This window comes from Astatotilapia calliptera, chromosome 7, assembly GCF_964374335.1.
Source record: "Astatotilapia calliptera chromosome 7, fAstCal68.1, whole genome shotgun sequence".
Classification (NCBI taxonomy): Eukaryota; Metazoa; Chordata; class Actinopteri; order Cichliformes; family Cichlidae; genus Astatotilapia; species Astatotilapia calliptera.
In genome coordinates, this window is record NC_137428.1 from 4,493,345 (window position 1) to 4,509,567 (window position 16,223).

General features: G+C 42.0%; 1 protein-coding gene across 1 annotated transcript in view; it reads left to right on the forward strand.

The window, feature by feature from the left end:
• Positions 1-16,223, forward strand: part of smpd3 (sphingomyelin phosphodiesterase 3) — an 88,582-nt gene continuing 72,359 nt past the window's right edge. The window contains exon 1 of the mRNA XM_026172582.2: positions 1-197. The gene's annotated coding sequence lies outside the window, so the exon portion shown is untranslated. The remainder of the gene's footprint in view (positions 198-16,223) is intronic.

A 16,223-nucleotide genomic window follows, 5' to 3' on the forward strand; every position in this document is an offset into this window, starting at 1 on the left:
ACTCTCCCGGCCGCTCAGTCAGGCAGCCAGACGCCCGCCCGCTCGCTCGTTCGCTCGCTCGGCTCTAGGTCGGTTGTTCCGCGGCCAGCAGCTGGTCCGGGGACGCTGGATTTCACCGCCTTGAAGAGCGTTCATTAGCGCTCAGTGCAGGAAGACAGAGAAGGAGGAGAAGCCCATGTGGGAGCGATTTCCAACAAGTAAGTCGGCTCTTTCCTCAGCAGCAGCAGCAGTAGTAGCAGGGACTAATACTTTTATACCGGGGTAGAGATGTTGGTAAATCGCGAGTGATCCTTTTGTAACAGCAGCACGTGTGTGTGTGTGTGTGTGTGTGTGTGTGTGTGTGTGTGTGTGTGTGTGTGTGTGTGTGTGTGTGTGTGTGTGTGTGTGTGTGTGTGTGTGTTCCAGCCGCGCCTAAATCTTAGTCTGTGTGCCTGCCCGGGGTAAAACATTTGACTCACATTTGCATGAACCAATGGTCAGACATGCTCTCGTTCTCTGTCTCACTCTCTCCGTGTGCGTTTGTGCGTGTGTGTGTGTGCATGTGTGGCTCTCTCACACATGCACATTGTTTTCCTTGCCTGGATGTCTGGGATGAGATGCGGTGCAAGTGAATGGAAAGTCTCCCCCTCGTACTCGCTGTTTCAGTGAGCTACACGACAGGAACGGTAACTCTGATGTTTTCAGCTGGACTTAAACGTGGTGTTCACTTCACTGGCTGACTGTGCTTTTTCATAAAGCTGCCGCCTGATGCAGTGGCTTTGTGGTTTGAGTGGTTTACACCAGCAGACATCTTACTGGGAGGACTGGTATTTTAGTGGGCAGGCCTGCTGCTGTGTCTTCTGATAGCTGATACAGCATCACAGTGTGGCAGAAAGTGCACCAGACTCTCTGTTAGTGAGGTGTGCGTGTGTGTGTGTGTGTGTGTGTGTGTGTGTGTGTGTGTGTGTGTGTGTGTGTGTGTGTGTGTGTGTGTGTGTGTGTGTGTGTGTGTGTGTGTCTTTTCATTCCAGAGTATATGTTTAGGTGTGGCCTGACCGGTCTCCTCTCCTCTCCTCATTTCCTTTTATGGGTTCTTCTTTTTCACCTCCTTCCCTCAGTTTCCTGCCCCTGCTTCTTCCTTCTCCTTCTTTCTTTTTTCCTCTTTATGCCCTCATCAGTCTGATAGCTTGTTTTATCTTCAGTCTTTTGTTTCGTCCTCCTTTCCTCTTCTTTTCTCCAACACTCTTCTCATCATGGATTTTTTCCCTCCCTCTTTTAATATTTCTTCATCTTGTCTTTTCCATCTGTGATGTCTTAAGTTGTCAGACATTTAATTTCCTCTTCCTCATCAGGTCTCTCTTATCTTCTTTTTATTTCTTTTTTACCTCTCCTTTCCTCCTTCCTCATCCATCTTATCCTTTTCTTGTACGTCCTCTGTCCTCCCCTTTTTGCGCCTCCCCTTCTCCCTCTTTCTTGTAATCTGGTCTTTCTTTTTTCTTCCCACTCTTTTCCACTACATCCTTTCCTATTCATTTCTTCCTTTCATCTCTCACTGTTTTATCATCTCTTAGTGTCTTTTGTTTCCTCCTTCATTTACTTCTTTTGCCTTACTTGTCCTTGCCTACACCCTTTTTGTTCTCTCCTTTCCTTCCTTCACTTTCTCCTCTCCTTTTTTTGTCTCACATGTGTTTCTTTCATTTATCTCATGTTGTTTCCTTTCCTCTTCTCTTTCCCACCTTCCTTCTTTTTTCTTAATCTTTCACTTCCTCTGCAGTATTGCTTTATCGCCTACTTTTATCTTTTGTTTCCTTCTTTTTGTTAAATCAATATCATGCCCTCTTGTACCCCCATTTGGCTCTAATCTCCCCCTTTTGGTTCTCTCCTGTTATTTTACTTTCCTCCCTGCCCTTCTTTCCTTCTCCTCTTTTCTTAGCTTACCCCCACATTGTTTCTTTTTCTCTCCATTTCTTCTCTTCCTTTGCTGTCCTGCAACTTTTCTTGCCACCTCTTCTCTTTTTCTCCCGCTCGACATTTATTCTAGTCTTGCCTTATCTCATCATATTTCCTTTCATCCTCGTCTCTCGCATCTTTTTTCTATAGCTTGGTCTTTCCACTCTTCTCCTCTCCTCTCAGTTTTTTATTGGCATTGCTGATGTGGTGAAAGGGAGTGGAGCCTCCACACATATGCACATCCAAAGTAAAGCAACCGGCAGTCAGCTCTACTGTCTTTTTGATTTTGCTCTCCTTGCAGCATAAACACCATCCAATGTGACAGCAGTCCTGTAGAAGACATCAAAGTCTGAAACCTTTTTTTCCCCATTAGGACTCATTTTCCATCTAATTTGCCCGTTTTCTGTATCTCCTCATTAAAGCTTTAAGATCATTTTTAAAAAGGGCCCAATTTGAAAGTTCAGAAGCTGAGGGGTGCTTATTTTTACTTCCTAAATCAAGATAATGACCCTGATCACGCCACTGTGACATCATCTTTTTATCCAAATTTGGAAAGATCCCTTTAAGGACTTGCCACACTGCATCACTCCCTTTCAATAAACACATGTGGTGTCACAGGAATCACCAAGACCTCATGTTTACAGAAATATAGCCCATTAAAATGTATTTTAAACACTGCTTGCATCACAGATGTGAGGATGTGCTGTGTCCCAAATCTTTATGACTGCTGGGTATCAGGACTTGTGCTTTGCAGCTGCTGGAAAAATGAAATGTAAAGAAACAGATGCTGTGTGAGAAAATCATTTGGTTACAGTAGCTGTTTATTCATCCATCTGTTTTTCTGTCACTCTACTGTACTGCCTGTGCTATGAGGCAGGTTTAACCCTGGGTTTTCATGCTTACAAATGTTGTTCACTTCTTACCAGGGCACATCACCATGGTAACTTATGCTGCAGACCTAACCTGCTTCAGAAAAAAAGAAGCAATCAATTTCCTGGGAAAAAAAGCATCAATGATCTTCAACGATCCCTCTCAGACATCTACAGCCTTGTCTTTCCTTTAGGAATACCCACAAGAAGTATAGATTCTTGGGAACAATTTTATTTCTTGTTCTTTTCTAACATTTGTTGGCCTCAGGCAATTTTAAAGCCACTTCATTGTTCTTAAAGGCTTAAAATAGGAATATATAGTCGTAAAACAGGGCGCCTAAATGTTGCATTTGTTAACTTTATATCAATGCAACAAGTAAAGCTTCTTAACAGCTAGCTGTGCTGACAGGGAGCAGATCCCAGGTATGAATGTCCTGGCTGGCTGTGGCATGTTCAGGTAAACTGCTGATTTTAAGTGGAGACCTGTCGAGGTCTACGTTAAGGATGGATGTGGTTAGATCCTCCTGTATCGTGATGATGGCGTGGTGATACTTATAGGTCTGTGAACTGAAACAGATGCCTTTTCTCTTTGCGTCCAGACTTTAGGATTCGTTTTTTTAGTCTTACTCAAAAGTACTTTGCCGGAAGTCACATTCAAACATTGACACAGCATGATGTTGTGCTATAGCTAGATGCACACACACATACACATTTCTACACTGACTCCAGCAGTGATGCTTTATATTGCGCACTCTGTGTTTAATCTGTACAGTTTCTTCTAACTGTACAAATTGTTGTTTTTGCTCTTCTTCCTGTAGACCTGCACATGTTTGAGGTTCTACATGCAGTGCTGTGAAAAAGCATTTTTTCCGCCTTCCTGCTTTTTTTTGCCCTTTTTTTGTCATTTTTTTAAGTATATGTTTTACATTTGGAGTGGCCAAGTCAAAGTCTGGACTCAAATCAGATTGAGATGCTTTGGCATGACCTTAAAGGCACCATCCATGGTAGAAAACTCTCCAATGTGGCTTTTCGTGCAAAGAAGACTAGGACAAAAATCCTCCACAGCACATGAAAGATTCATTTCCAATTATTGCAAACACTTGATTACAGTTCTTGCTGCCAAGCGGAGCACAAGCAGTTATTAGGGTTAGGGGGGAAATGACCTACATAGCCAGGTAAGTCTGGAAAATGTTCTTTGAATTTTCTGACAATATGAGAGTGCTGTATAATGTATGCTTCTGCATTCATGTGGATGTAAATATAGGTACACAGAAAGCAGTTTAAGCCCTCTCTTTGCATCTCTTTGCATTTAGATCTGTTCTCATAGCCCGCCTCTTTTTGTAGTTCCCCGGTTATCTCAGAATTAGAGTAATCCTGTGCCTTTAGTCAAAACACCATGTCTGCTTTCAGTTCTGTCACACATTTAATGGGGCCCGTGGTTGCCAGCGCAGCAGAAGTCTTCACAATATGCCTGCATCTTTAAACACAATCTCGAGACTAACATCTTCAGTCTGGCTTGCACAACATCTCCGCGTCTGCCAGTTTGATTGCTTAAATCATCACCTTCTGTTTGATATTTAGAAATGAAAACTGTGAGTCATAACCCTCTTTGGTGAGTGCCTGTTATTGTTATTCTTTTCTAATTGTGGTTTTAGATGTGTAATCTTTCAAACAAATGTCCTGATGTCTTTATTAAATTCATTTAATGCTGAGAGCTTTGATGATTAACATCTCAGAACGAGGCCGGAGGCGTGATCTGCGCTCAGTTTGATGGCCCAATTTGCTGCGTGTTCAAAAATCCCCCGAAAAAGCTAACTAGGACTCCCCCCTCTTCCAGTGGCCTTTCTGTTACTGGCAGAAAATGTGAAGGGAAGTAGTTCAACTAGTCATGGCCCTGGGTGTCCATCAGTCTGGGCTATCTGTTCCTGACAGGCAAAGCAGGTGATTGAGCGGACCCGGCTGGTCAATAGCAGAGGGAGGTGCGGTGGTCTGTCATGGGAGTTCAGAGATACCTGATAGTGCAGGATCCAGTTTCTCTCCCTGCAGGCAGGTACAGAGAGATCATAAATACTCGTTAATAGATGGTGGGATAATATTTGGTTCTCACAGTGAATGGAACAATCCACCTGCTCTAAATTGCCTCAAGGAGGTCAGAGGTCATCTCGGTGAAAAACATGACTAAGATGGATGTTTGTCATTACAGAAGCTAAGACTTGAGCTGATCATCTGCTGCAGCTGGTTGTCAGGCTCTGTTCACTCTTTACTCTGTGAAGTAACCCATGAAGCTCTTTTCTAAACTGGATGGCTTCAGGTCTGCTTATAGAGCAAAATCACTGGCTTTGCATCAGAAGTTAGAGAGGGGGTCTCTGCCGATCCAGAAACTGCTCTAGTGCTCGCCAAACCACGTTTTTATTAATATATAAACTCATCATTAAGGGTATCAAATGTCATCTTTATGGGGGAATCAAGAAGAGATGCCTTGTGAGTGTATCTCTGAACCAGCAGCAGCTTGTTACACGTTCGAAAGCTTCACTTGAGCCCAAACGTGCAAAAAGTTTTGAAGCAGCAACCTTTCAGAATTTAAACACTACACAAGTACACATTGTACATACTGTAATAACCTGACTTGTTACCTCCTTATTCTACTTTATCTACCTTTAACTATTTTTAATGTAAAAATAATTACATTGTAATTTCAAATAGAACACATTGAAATTCTATTTATTTAAAACGTGCAACATTTTATAAAGTGCTGCCAAGTGTTTCTCTCTTGCTCAGAGTAAAAATGTACTAAAATTAAACCTTGCAGTGGCACAAGAGGTAAAAGTCGAACATCTCCATCCTCCTTCCATTGCTCATTAATCTGTTCCCATACTAGATTTATCCCGACTAGCTTTTGCTTTAGAGTTTTTCATTCAGGTCATTTTGAGTTGCCAGATTTGCTGCTTTATTTTTAGCGATGATGCAATTGCTTTTTTTTCCACGCAAGTCCAATTTTTTCATCTTGCCAGGTCAAAAGATGCTGCACATTACGTCTCCATGAGCTGAATGCGCCCTGCACAATTATAATCAAAATTGAGATGTAAACGTGATTTTTAGACGTCCTTCCTTTTTGTTTTTAATGTGTTGGGCTGAGACTTCACAGTTCTCATACGTCTGTCGGTTCCCCTGCCTCTACCTGCTACTCTCATATGAGCCTGAATACAGCGTATCCCCACAGCCACTGGTGGCAGATCCAGCAAGCAGCCAAAGTAAACACACAAAGGAAGCCTCGACTGTAGCTTGTACACTTTCCTTCGCTTTCCAAGTCTCATTTTAAAACTGGAATCTTTATCTGTCCGTGTGCAGCAGTGAGTGGTCTGCAGCAGAGATTAGAGGCTTGTTGTTGACAGTCAAGTGGAGGCCTGCTGTCTTTTGAATTAGCCACTGAGATCCTTGTAGGACGTGTGATACCTGTGGGCTTATGCTGTTAATTTCAAACCATGAGGATGGAATCGTGGTGTGAAACGTGGCTGCCATGGCTCACTCTTTATTACAGCAGACCTTACTGGCACTGGTAGCACAGTATATTGTATTTTAAAATACAATATATGTTGATGATTTGATCATAAGGTGCAAAAATAAGGTGAGAGGATCAACGTCTTTACATTAGCAGCTCCATTGGAGACTGCTGTTTTTGCAGTATAGCAGGTTTCTTCATTTAGCTTTTGTGTGTTTATTAAACACAGCAATGAATCATAATTTGTCTAAATAAGAGAGAGCGTTTTGGATGCAGTGGTTAGCGTTGCTGCACAGTAGGAAGTGGCTGGGTTCAGATCCACTGGGCCTTTATGTGTGGTGCTTGCATGCTCTCCCTGTGCCTGAGTGGGCTGCAGCACATAATTAAGAAAGACATTCTTAATTAGGATTCAGGGTATTTTTGTTTTTTGGAATGAGTTTAGAATCAACATATTTTTGCCACTTTCGTTGTAGCTTTTCCACTGCTCTGTTCAGCTAACCTATGGTATTCTAGGTTGCGCTAAAAGCATTATCTATTGTTGCGCCTTTAGCACAGCAATCGAACACACACACAGATGCACAAAGACACACATGACTCTGACAAAAGGACTGCGAGCGCTTTTATTTCTGAACGGGACAGAGGAGAATGGAGATATGTTTTACTGGCAGTCTTTTAGCTTGAACATCCAAGCTGAGAGCCTCTTATTTATATATAGGCGCAGAAGTTTCGAGTGTGTGAGTGTCTGAAGGCAGGTGTGACTGGGTACCACATATTTTTCAGCAGACTTGCACCTTATGGTGAGCACGATTAAAAAACCCCTGCCAGGTTTTCAGGTTGCAGACTCTCAGAGGACCATTTTTCACCGCCTGCCAATATACCGCACACATGGATTGGTGATGTGGTGCCTGTGCGCTGCAGCAGATCAGACGGGAAGCCCCTCATTGAAAGCCTGTGGGATTAGCTATTTCACAGGATTGTCACCCTGATCCTCTAATGTTTTGTTAGCTTGGCCTACTTAAAGACCACATCTGGTCAGTGTGATGCTATGCAGGAGTGCTAAAAAAGCTGTTTAACCTATATAACATGAGGTCTATGTGGTCAGGACAAGTTCCAAACAAAGCTACTCTACAGCCACTGTTTACTTCCGTTAGTCCTATGGCCTGTTTTTTTTCTTCACAGCAACAAAGCAGCTGAATTTTACTTGAATCTTTTTGAACCCGCACAACATCCAGATAATGCAGTTAAAATAATTCATTATTCATAGCAGGACATAAATAGTAAGTCTGCTGGGTAAATGTGATTGCGAAACTGTGTCAAGCTTGAGGAACGTTTTCCCCTTTTTGTTTTCTGTCTGAAAGTTAGATGAAGAGATTGGCACCGACCTTTGTTACTGTGCAACTGAGTGAACAATTCAGAATACTGAGTTCAAGTCTTGGCATATTAAACTTCTCTGAAGGGTTTTCACAATGATATTCCCCCAACAATGATGTCTTATTTCAGGATTTTCAGGGTTTTTATCGTTAACTTGGTTTCCCTGGGTCTTTTCCCGTGTTGTAGTTTTGTGTCTTATTTTGAAAGAAATATTTCTCCGTTACCATAGCGACAAGAGGGCATTAAGGGGCAGGGAGGCGGATGTTACTCTCAATATTGTTGGCGCATTTCATTTGGACGCTGCTAATAAAGTTACACAATTACACAGTGAATTCATGTTTTTGTCTTTGTCGAATCATCTTATTTGTATTTATCTGCGGCACCTTCTTATTCTTCATGTGTTAGAACGACACCCTCTGACATTTATTTATTAGTGACAATCTTCTCGCTCTTCTTGTGAAAGTTCAGTTGCTTATGTCCCTCTCCTATTTTCCCTACCAGCTGGCTTGCAGGCCGGGTTGCTGTTGTAGTGGTCCTCCATATCAATTAGCTGCTTCCTCAGCCTCGTCCACAGTTGGACACATCCATACCTGATGGTCCAGGACTGCAGCTAGCGATGGTACTCTGTCTCCTGCTCTGCAGATTCGCTGTTTTAGTGACTCCAAGCAGAATCTGCAGCAGCCAGTGATCTAAATCTAAATGGATGGGAAACACTGGAAAATGCATTAGTGATACTGGATTATGTCTTATCTTTGTATTGTAATGGATCAAAAAACATGTGCCCCTGACCCATGGTACTATAATTAAAATTGATGTGGGAATTTGTTGTGCTTCATATTTCTTGTATCCAATTTTGTAAAGCTATATTTGGTGATGTTAGTCAGTGTTATTTAAACTGTTCCAAAGCTTTATGAGGCAAATATTTACTCTTTAATCCTTATACAGAAGAAAAATACAACTTTTGCTGGAGTTTGTCAAAACTCACTCTGACCTGTTGAATGCAACGAGGAGGTTTGCGGTATTTCAAAGTTCTACCAAATATTTGTTACAGTTTGTGGGGGTTTTTTCAGGTGAAAGCTTCAAAATTCAGCCTAAACCTTAAGGCTTTACTTAGATAGATTTGAGGGTCAGGGAGCCTGAACCAGAAGATGTAGGCTGTGTTTAACAGGCACTATTTTATAGTATAGGTAAACTGTATGATTACTGCAGTAATTAGACCCTGCAAAGCTGATTAGAGGCCAGACCATGTATGAACGTTCACTCACCAATCTTTCCTCCACCCTCTCAACTCTCTTCTCTTTCATTTCTGCCCAGACTGATCGGGCTCCATGTTTTCATCCTGCCTTCATGTGGCCTCTTGTATGTCTGCCATCCTCCCGTCTTCTCTGTATCCTCCATCTGTCTATCTCCTTCCCTACATCCATGCTGGCAGGTTTGTATGCCAGCATGCCAGCACGGGTGGGATGTCTGCTAAACTCTACTGCTTTTGGTTATGCACTGTCCAAAAAGGAAAAGGATAATGCTAAAAGGAACCCGGCTTGAAGCCCTGTTCTCGTGATAGTTTAAATTTGGTGTCTCAGAAAATTCATGGTCGCATGCAAGCTTTGAAGCAAAGCCTTCAGTCCATTGTAGCAGGAATCTGAAACAGGAAAGCATCTCTATTACAAAGACACGACATTCTCTTCGTAGAAAATCCCCACTCAGCAAGTTACTTTATTTCAGGATCTACTGTTTATGCAATAATATATGATAATAAGCTTTGGCTTTACAATATCCATCTGGATAGTGGGCGGTTAAGAAATTAAAATGTCACTGTTAGAGAGCTTGGAGATTCAAGAAAAACGAATTGAGTCTGTCAGGTGGCACTTGTTCAGCACACTCCTTTGCTACTTTCATCTTCTGTAATTGCTCAGTGTTGTTTTTTAAAAACACTGTGATCTATACAGATGTTGAGTGGCACAGAGCGTGGCGAACAGCAGTGTTGCCTGACTGCAGGAAGGTCCTGGGTGTCAGTGCATCTTTTTGTGCAGAATTTGCAGGTTCTGTGTGCCTGCGTGGGTTCACTCCAGGCACTCTAGCATCCTCCAACAGTCCAAATACATGCATGTTAGGTTAACTGGTGATTCTAAATTGACCTTATGTGTGAATGTGAATATGAATGATTGCCTATCAAGACTGGCATCCTGACCAGGTTGCACCCTGCCTCTTACCTAGTGACATCTCTGTATTGGACAAGCAGAAGAAGATGGATGGATGGACGGATGGATGGATGGATGCATGGATGCATGGATGCATGGATGCATGGATGGATGGAATTCAGGATGGTGGCAGATCGTGGAGAATCAGGAGACTCCCCTCACTTCTTGCAATTGCAGGGATTTAGCCTCTTAAAGAAACACCACACCATTGGTGATCATGTAACGTGTGTGGTTAACATGTTTAGAAAACCCTTACTGACAAAATGATGGGACTGCATATAAAATGTAACATCGTTAGCTTTTTAAAGCTTGGCTATTTAGCATGAGGCCAAATCAAAATTGAACCCTAACCTTGCTCCTTCATGGTTTGCCTCAGGCCTGACTGAGTCATCACAGGCAACAACCCCAAACTTACCTTTTTTTCCCCAAAAGAGTTAAATTTTGATGACCTTTACTTAGACCTCAGAAGGTTAAGACATTAAAATGACTGGAAAGAGACTCCAAGCTTTAACACCAACCAGATTTTTTAGAAACATTCATTTTGTGGTGTTTTCTGGGATTTAGCCACTCTAAAGTACATCAGGCAGGCCAAGACAAATCAAATATTTTTAAGCATCCCAAAATCAAAGACATACTAGATTTTTTAAATATCCACTGAAAAGCTCTGATTACTCTAGAATGCATATCACTGGTGGGTGCTTCGCATGCTGCAGTATAAAAATCATACTTTCAGTGACTCAAGCTGCTGGCACAGAACCATCATACCCGAATCATCTCGCTCAGGTCATCGCTGGTTTGTGGCTCTCTTATCTTTCCCTCTTGTTTGAGAAAATAAACATGACAGAGGTCAACAGACGTCCAGCTTGACGGTGGGCGGTAGCTGCAACACAGCTCATCACACTAAACAGGTCATGTGAATATTCGCATTACTTGCATTACGCTACCAAGCATTTTAAAAGGCCATCATCACAGCAGATTTGGAGGTCAGGTGGAAATACTGTCAGTGAGAATTTGGGGTAACATGAAGGGTCGCAGAAGAGCGAAAGAGAAAGAACAGACCCAAGATGGGCTGCAGGGACGATGACTTAGCACACACTCGGAGCTCAGATACACATTAACCTCACTTGTGCTCTGTGACACACAAAGGAGATTATATAAATCATCTTGTGCGTCATAAATAGTAGCACACACACACACGGCTCTCGCTTCTCCTCAGCCTGTATTATAAATCGTTCTGTTGTCCTAAGCTGAAATGTAATTGAGGAGCAGAGAGGAAAGGAGGGATGTTACTACAACTACTGGTTGTAGTAACATCCCTCCTTCCTTGTTACCTTGTTACCTTTTAATTTTCTTCCTGTTGCTCCTGTGTATCTTCAGCATTATTTTACACCACACTTCTCTGAATGTTTTGATTGAAACATGACGACTCTTTGATGGATTGCTGAGAATGGAAAGCTCTTTGGAAGATATCCAAAAGGTTTGATCATATTGTCACAGAAAATGTTTGAGCCGTAAATCAACCGTCATTCTCGTTCACTGGTTATGAAAGATTTCCAACATTTGCTGATAAAAAAACAGAGGCAGGATTAAAATACAAGACAGATCAGTGGGGCTGACTGTACAGAAGTAAAATCCACCACAGCAGTGACTGAGTGTCTCACAGGTTGTTGCACATTTTAGGGACTGTAAAAACATTATTACTCGTCGTGTTACCATTTATATTTCATATTTTATTCACGTATTACTTAAAGAAGGGGATTTGATTTGTCTTTATTGACAAATTAAAAGATGTAATGTAGTAGTGTAGTGGTTCACACATTTGTTTAGCATGCAAATACATAAAACATCTGCACCTGGTTTGGGAACAGCACCAAGCAGGACAGACGAGATCTGCAAAGAGTGGTGCGCTCAGGAGAACGCATCATTCAATCAGAGCTCCCTGACCTGCTGTCCATCTACACCAAGCGGTGCAAGACCAAAGCTAGGAAGATTATGATGGACCTCTCCCATCCCAACAATCGACTCTTCTCACTGTTGAGGTCTGGGAAGCGCTTCCGCTCCCTTAAGGCCAAAACAGAGAGAATGAGGAGGAGCTTCTTCCCCCAGGCTATTCGGGGCCTGAACCAGGTGTAGGACTGGACTCTCCCACACACATCACATCACCACACGCACTCTGGTTTTTCTTCATGCACACTTCCTATAATTTATAATCTCTTTCTGCTATTTGCACATTTTTACTGTAAATTTCTAAGTTAAATCTGTAAATTTTGTAATAACCTGTAAATTGTAAATACTGTAAAACCACTGTCATTTAATGGTCGGGCATTGCACAGCTACAAGCATTTCACCTCGTGTCATACTGTGTATGGTTGTGTGTGTGACAAATAAAATTTGAATTTGAAATAGACATTGGTTCAATTTCACCCACAGACATAACTCTTCTTTGGTGTCACATCAGGATGGGAATCTGGAATCTGGGCATCTCCCATGGTTTCTTCCTCACAACATGAGGAGGATGTGCATGGATTACTTTTTGTTGAACATCGGTCCCTATAAATTACTATAGTTTCCTATTTACATGAATGGAAACATTCATCTATTGTCTGCTACTTAGTCCAGATGTCCTCCGGGGACACATCAGTTTCAAACGAGATAGATTTGAAATTATCTTGTTGTTGTGAACAGGCTTACAAGACAATGCTATTTAAAAAAATTAAGCTGAATACAACATATATTACAAATAAAAAATGACCAATCAGGGACCAGTCCTGATATTTGTCCATACTTTAACCCTAGAGTGGTTGAGCTATTTTATTAAGCCCCAGGTCACAAGTTCATGTAGGGTGTTGAGTGACCCCAGAGTAACCATCGTTCACCAAGGGGAAAAGGGTATTTCACCAATAGTTGATAAGTAAATGAGCTGGTTCTTATATTGCACTTTTCTATTCCAACTTAGCACACAAAGCTTTATGCAACATGCCTCGATCACCGATGCTATGCTTTTTCTACCTAAGTGCTTTCTATCTAACATTTACATGTTGATGGATGCATCAGAGAGCAAGTTGGGGCTCAGTAGCTTGCCTGCAGACTTGAGCAGCCAGGGAGCAAACCCCCAGCTGTCCAATTAGTAGATGGCTTGCTCTACTTCCTGAGCTACAGGGACCCTTACCTGGTGGTTGCTGGCAGTTGATTCTGAACTATTATTCAGTGCTGCAGCATTGAGGGTTTGTTGCAGTATCCTATTTGCACCTGAATTCTCTGAGCAGCAGCCAACAACTCTAGTAGCATACTTTTCCCTATAGTGACCAGAGGTTGCCACCGGGTTGCCAACTCATACTGTTTCCTTTATCTGTTTTAAAATGTTTAAATATGCATGCTGCCTGCCTCTGACAGCTACCACCTGTTCTTCCACACAGAGATCTGTACCAATGAGCCAGTATTAAGGGAACTGGGCTACAAATACAAATGCATAAACCTTTTACGCTGACACCAGAGACCATGTGAGGGTACTTTTGGGTCAGGAGGAGGTCGTGGTTTGCAGGTCCAGGTCCAGAAACATGTGATGTGGATGTTTTCTGTATGAATGCAGATCACAATCTGAAAGCGCTGAGCATCATAACAACAAAAACTCAAAGCTAATGCAGAAAAGCCTGCGTGTCTGTTGACTCAGCAGGGAAACAAAAAAACAGAACTATTATTTGAAAGTCACACAGATGGTTATAAAGAGCTTCTTGCATTATATTAATTTTTATGTTTAATTATAGTCAGCCTTTACCCAGGCTTTGGTAAGTGACATTTGGCACTCTGAACTGAACTTCCCAAAAGGTTATAAATAGCATCAGCGTGGTCAAGCGGAGTTTTTTAGGTGAAAGATTGAGGAAAGGGAATGGTTCCTCTTTGTAATCCATCTGAATGAGATTGGCTGGACAGCATTTACTCTGGATTACACTCATTTGGTTGGAATATTTGCATCTCTCTAAAGCAACATTTAGAGTGGACAGCTGTGCAGTGACTAGTGAGTGTGTGTTTTGCGCTGAGGAGGGGGTTGGTTGCCTGCCTGCTGCTGTTGGCAGGTCACTGTGAACAGACTGGGTGAACACGGAGAGATTATGTTTCCACCGCTGGTTACCTCTGCTGAGAGGTAGCACAGAGCCGGATTTGGGTTTGGTTCAGTTAATCTTTTAGTCTGAGGTTTATATTTGGAAACCACGTGAGTGTGTGCTGTCAGTCATCCAAGCGGTTAACTGATAAAATCACACCCACATCATTCAGATGTTTAGCTGTGTTGATAGTGCTTTAAGTATTCTTAAACACAAGCAATCATGTTAGCTGCAGCTGTGGCTGTGCTGCCGCTCTGTCTGCCCAAGAGGTGCCCCACTGTGCCTAAAGGCCTTAATCTACTTCTTGTGTGAGGTTGGAAAGAGGTGCTTTGGGTGGAGTCAAAGCATGTGGCTTTAGCGATTCATGAAAAAGCGACCACATGCTGATAACAGAGGGAACCAGCTCAACCAAACAAGTGCATGTGAGGCAGCTACGCACAACAGCCTCTCATTACCTGCAGGGACTACAGGCCACATTCTGACCTCGATGAGTGTGTGTGTGATGTCAGAAGGGGTGGGGTGGGGAGAGGAAGAGAGGCAGCCATGTACGGTAATTAGCAAGGACCTGAGGTTAAAGATGACACTGAGGTTGGGTGGGCTGTGGCTCTGTGCTGCATGGTAACCTGATTTTCAACTTCCTCCTAATTCTCCTTCTATTTTCAGCCTTCCATGTGGTAAATTCTAAGAGTTAGTTTGGCTGAGTAGATTCTAAATGCAGCATTAAAGACCATCCAGTGCATCTGGCAGCATCAATTTAGTTGCTGCAAGCAGATTCTGTAGCGGAAGGAGCAGAGACGGACGGGAGCTAGACCTGCTGTCCTCAACCTGCAAGTGGCTGATGCTGGAGAGGTCGCTGTGAACTTAAACTTTACACTTTCCTCAGGCATTAAGAACTTAAAGGAACCAGGGTTCAATAGAAAGTTCATGCCAGATGGTTGTAAAACTTGGATGGGAGTTTTAGCATTTCATAATAATAATTACAAGGAAGTTATAAGAAAAATAAGCTCTGTAAGGGTAAATAAGTCTTTTAAAGCTACTTTTAAATATTTATTTATGTTAGATGGGGGTGAAGATGTTGACAAAGAAGCTGCAGGTTGTTGGGGCTGTCCCAGCACACCGTCTGGCGTTAGCAGCTCCAGCCTTAAAAAAAACGTTATTATACTAGTCCCATAAAAAGCCTTTCTGTTGGATTTTTAATCATCCAAAGTATATTAGTTGACTAACTGATACCTGTTTAAAAGACTTTTCAATAATATAACCAAGAGGAAATTAAACCATGATCGATTGTCTGAATGTTGCTGAAACTCAACATTGATGATGTCCTTTCAAATATCCTTACATGGTTGTAGCGGGAGTGTGCAGCATTGTTTGTATATTTCTCAAAAGAAAGGTTAGTGTTGAATAGCATGACAAAGGACCAAAGGAGGACTGGGTGCAAATTAGCAGACGGTCACTTTTTTAAACGGTTTGTAAGAAAGGAGAGGTTTATGTTGTCTGCTGAAAGATAGAGGTTATTGTCATCAACAAACAGTGGAATCAAATTAAATTCCCAAATATTTTGTCTGGAGTTGGCAGATAATAAGGGCTGAATGTAACCAGAAGTTCTTTGTGTAAGTACAGGGTTATGAGTCATAAGCTCAAGCTTCAAACGGTTGGTTTGTTTACGACGGGCTTCCAATGGAGAAACAGCTTTCTTAAAGGGAGAGGGAAGGGAGCTTGTTTCAAACAGTTTATGAACTGAGGGGCTGCAACAAGCTTCAGCAAGAGAAATATATCATTTTGTTTAACTATATATCATGCAAAGCTACTCTAGCAGGGTATAAAATAAAAATAATGAACTAGAAATGAACTGAATGTGTCCCTTAAATAGCTTTTTCCACTGATTAATTGCTTCCAAATTAAACTATATTTGTCCAACATTGTGGTGCTATAAAACATCAGGCCAATACTGAACCTCACTAGGATTTAAAATAAAAATATAGCTGCTGGATTGGTTTTACTGGTTAAATAGTCAAGGGCAAATTTGGGGCAGAAGACCATGAAAACTCAAAATATTTATGTTACAAACCAGCAGAAGCTGCTAGAGCTACTGAGCTCCATCTCCCAGCCTTGCTCTAAGACAGTACCTAATATCACACATATGTAAACAATCATGCGGGACCAGGAAAAATACAGGGCACCTACCAGTAAATCACCAGCAGAACCAAAAGGATTATATGTTACATAAACTCTGACAATTTCAGCCTTCTATCCAAAC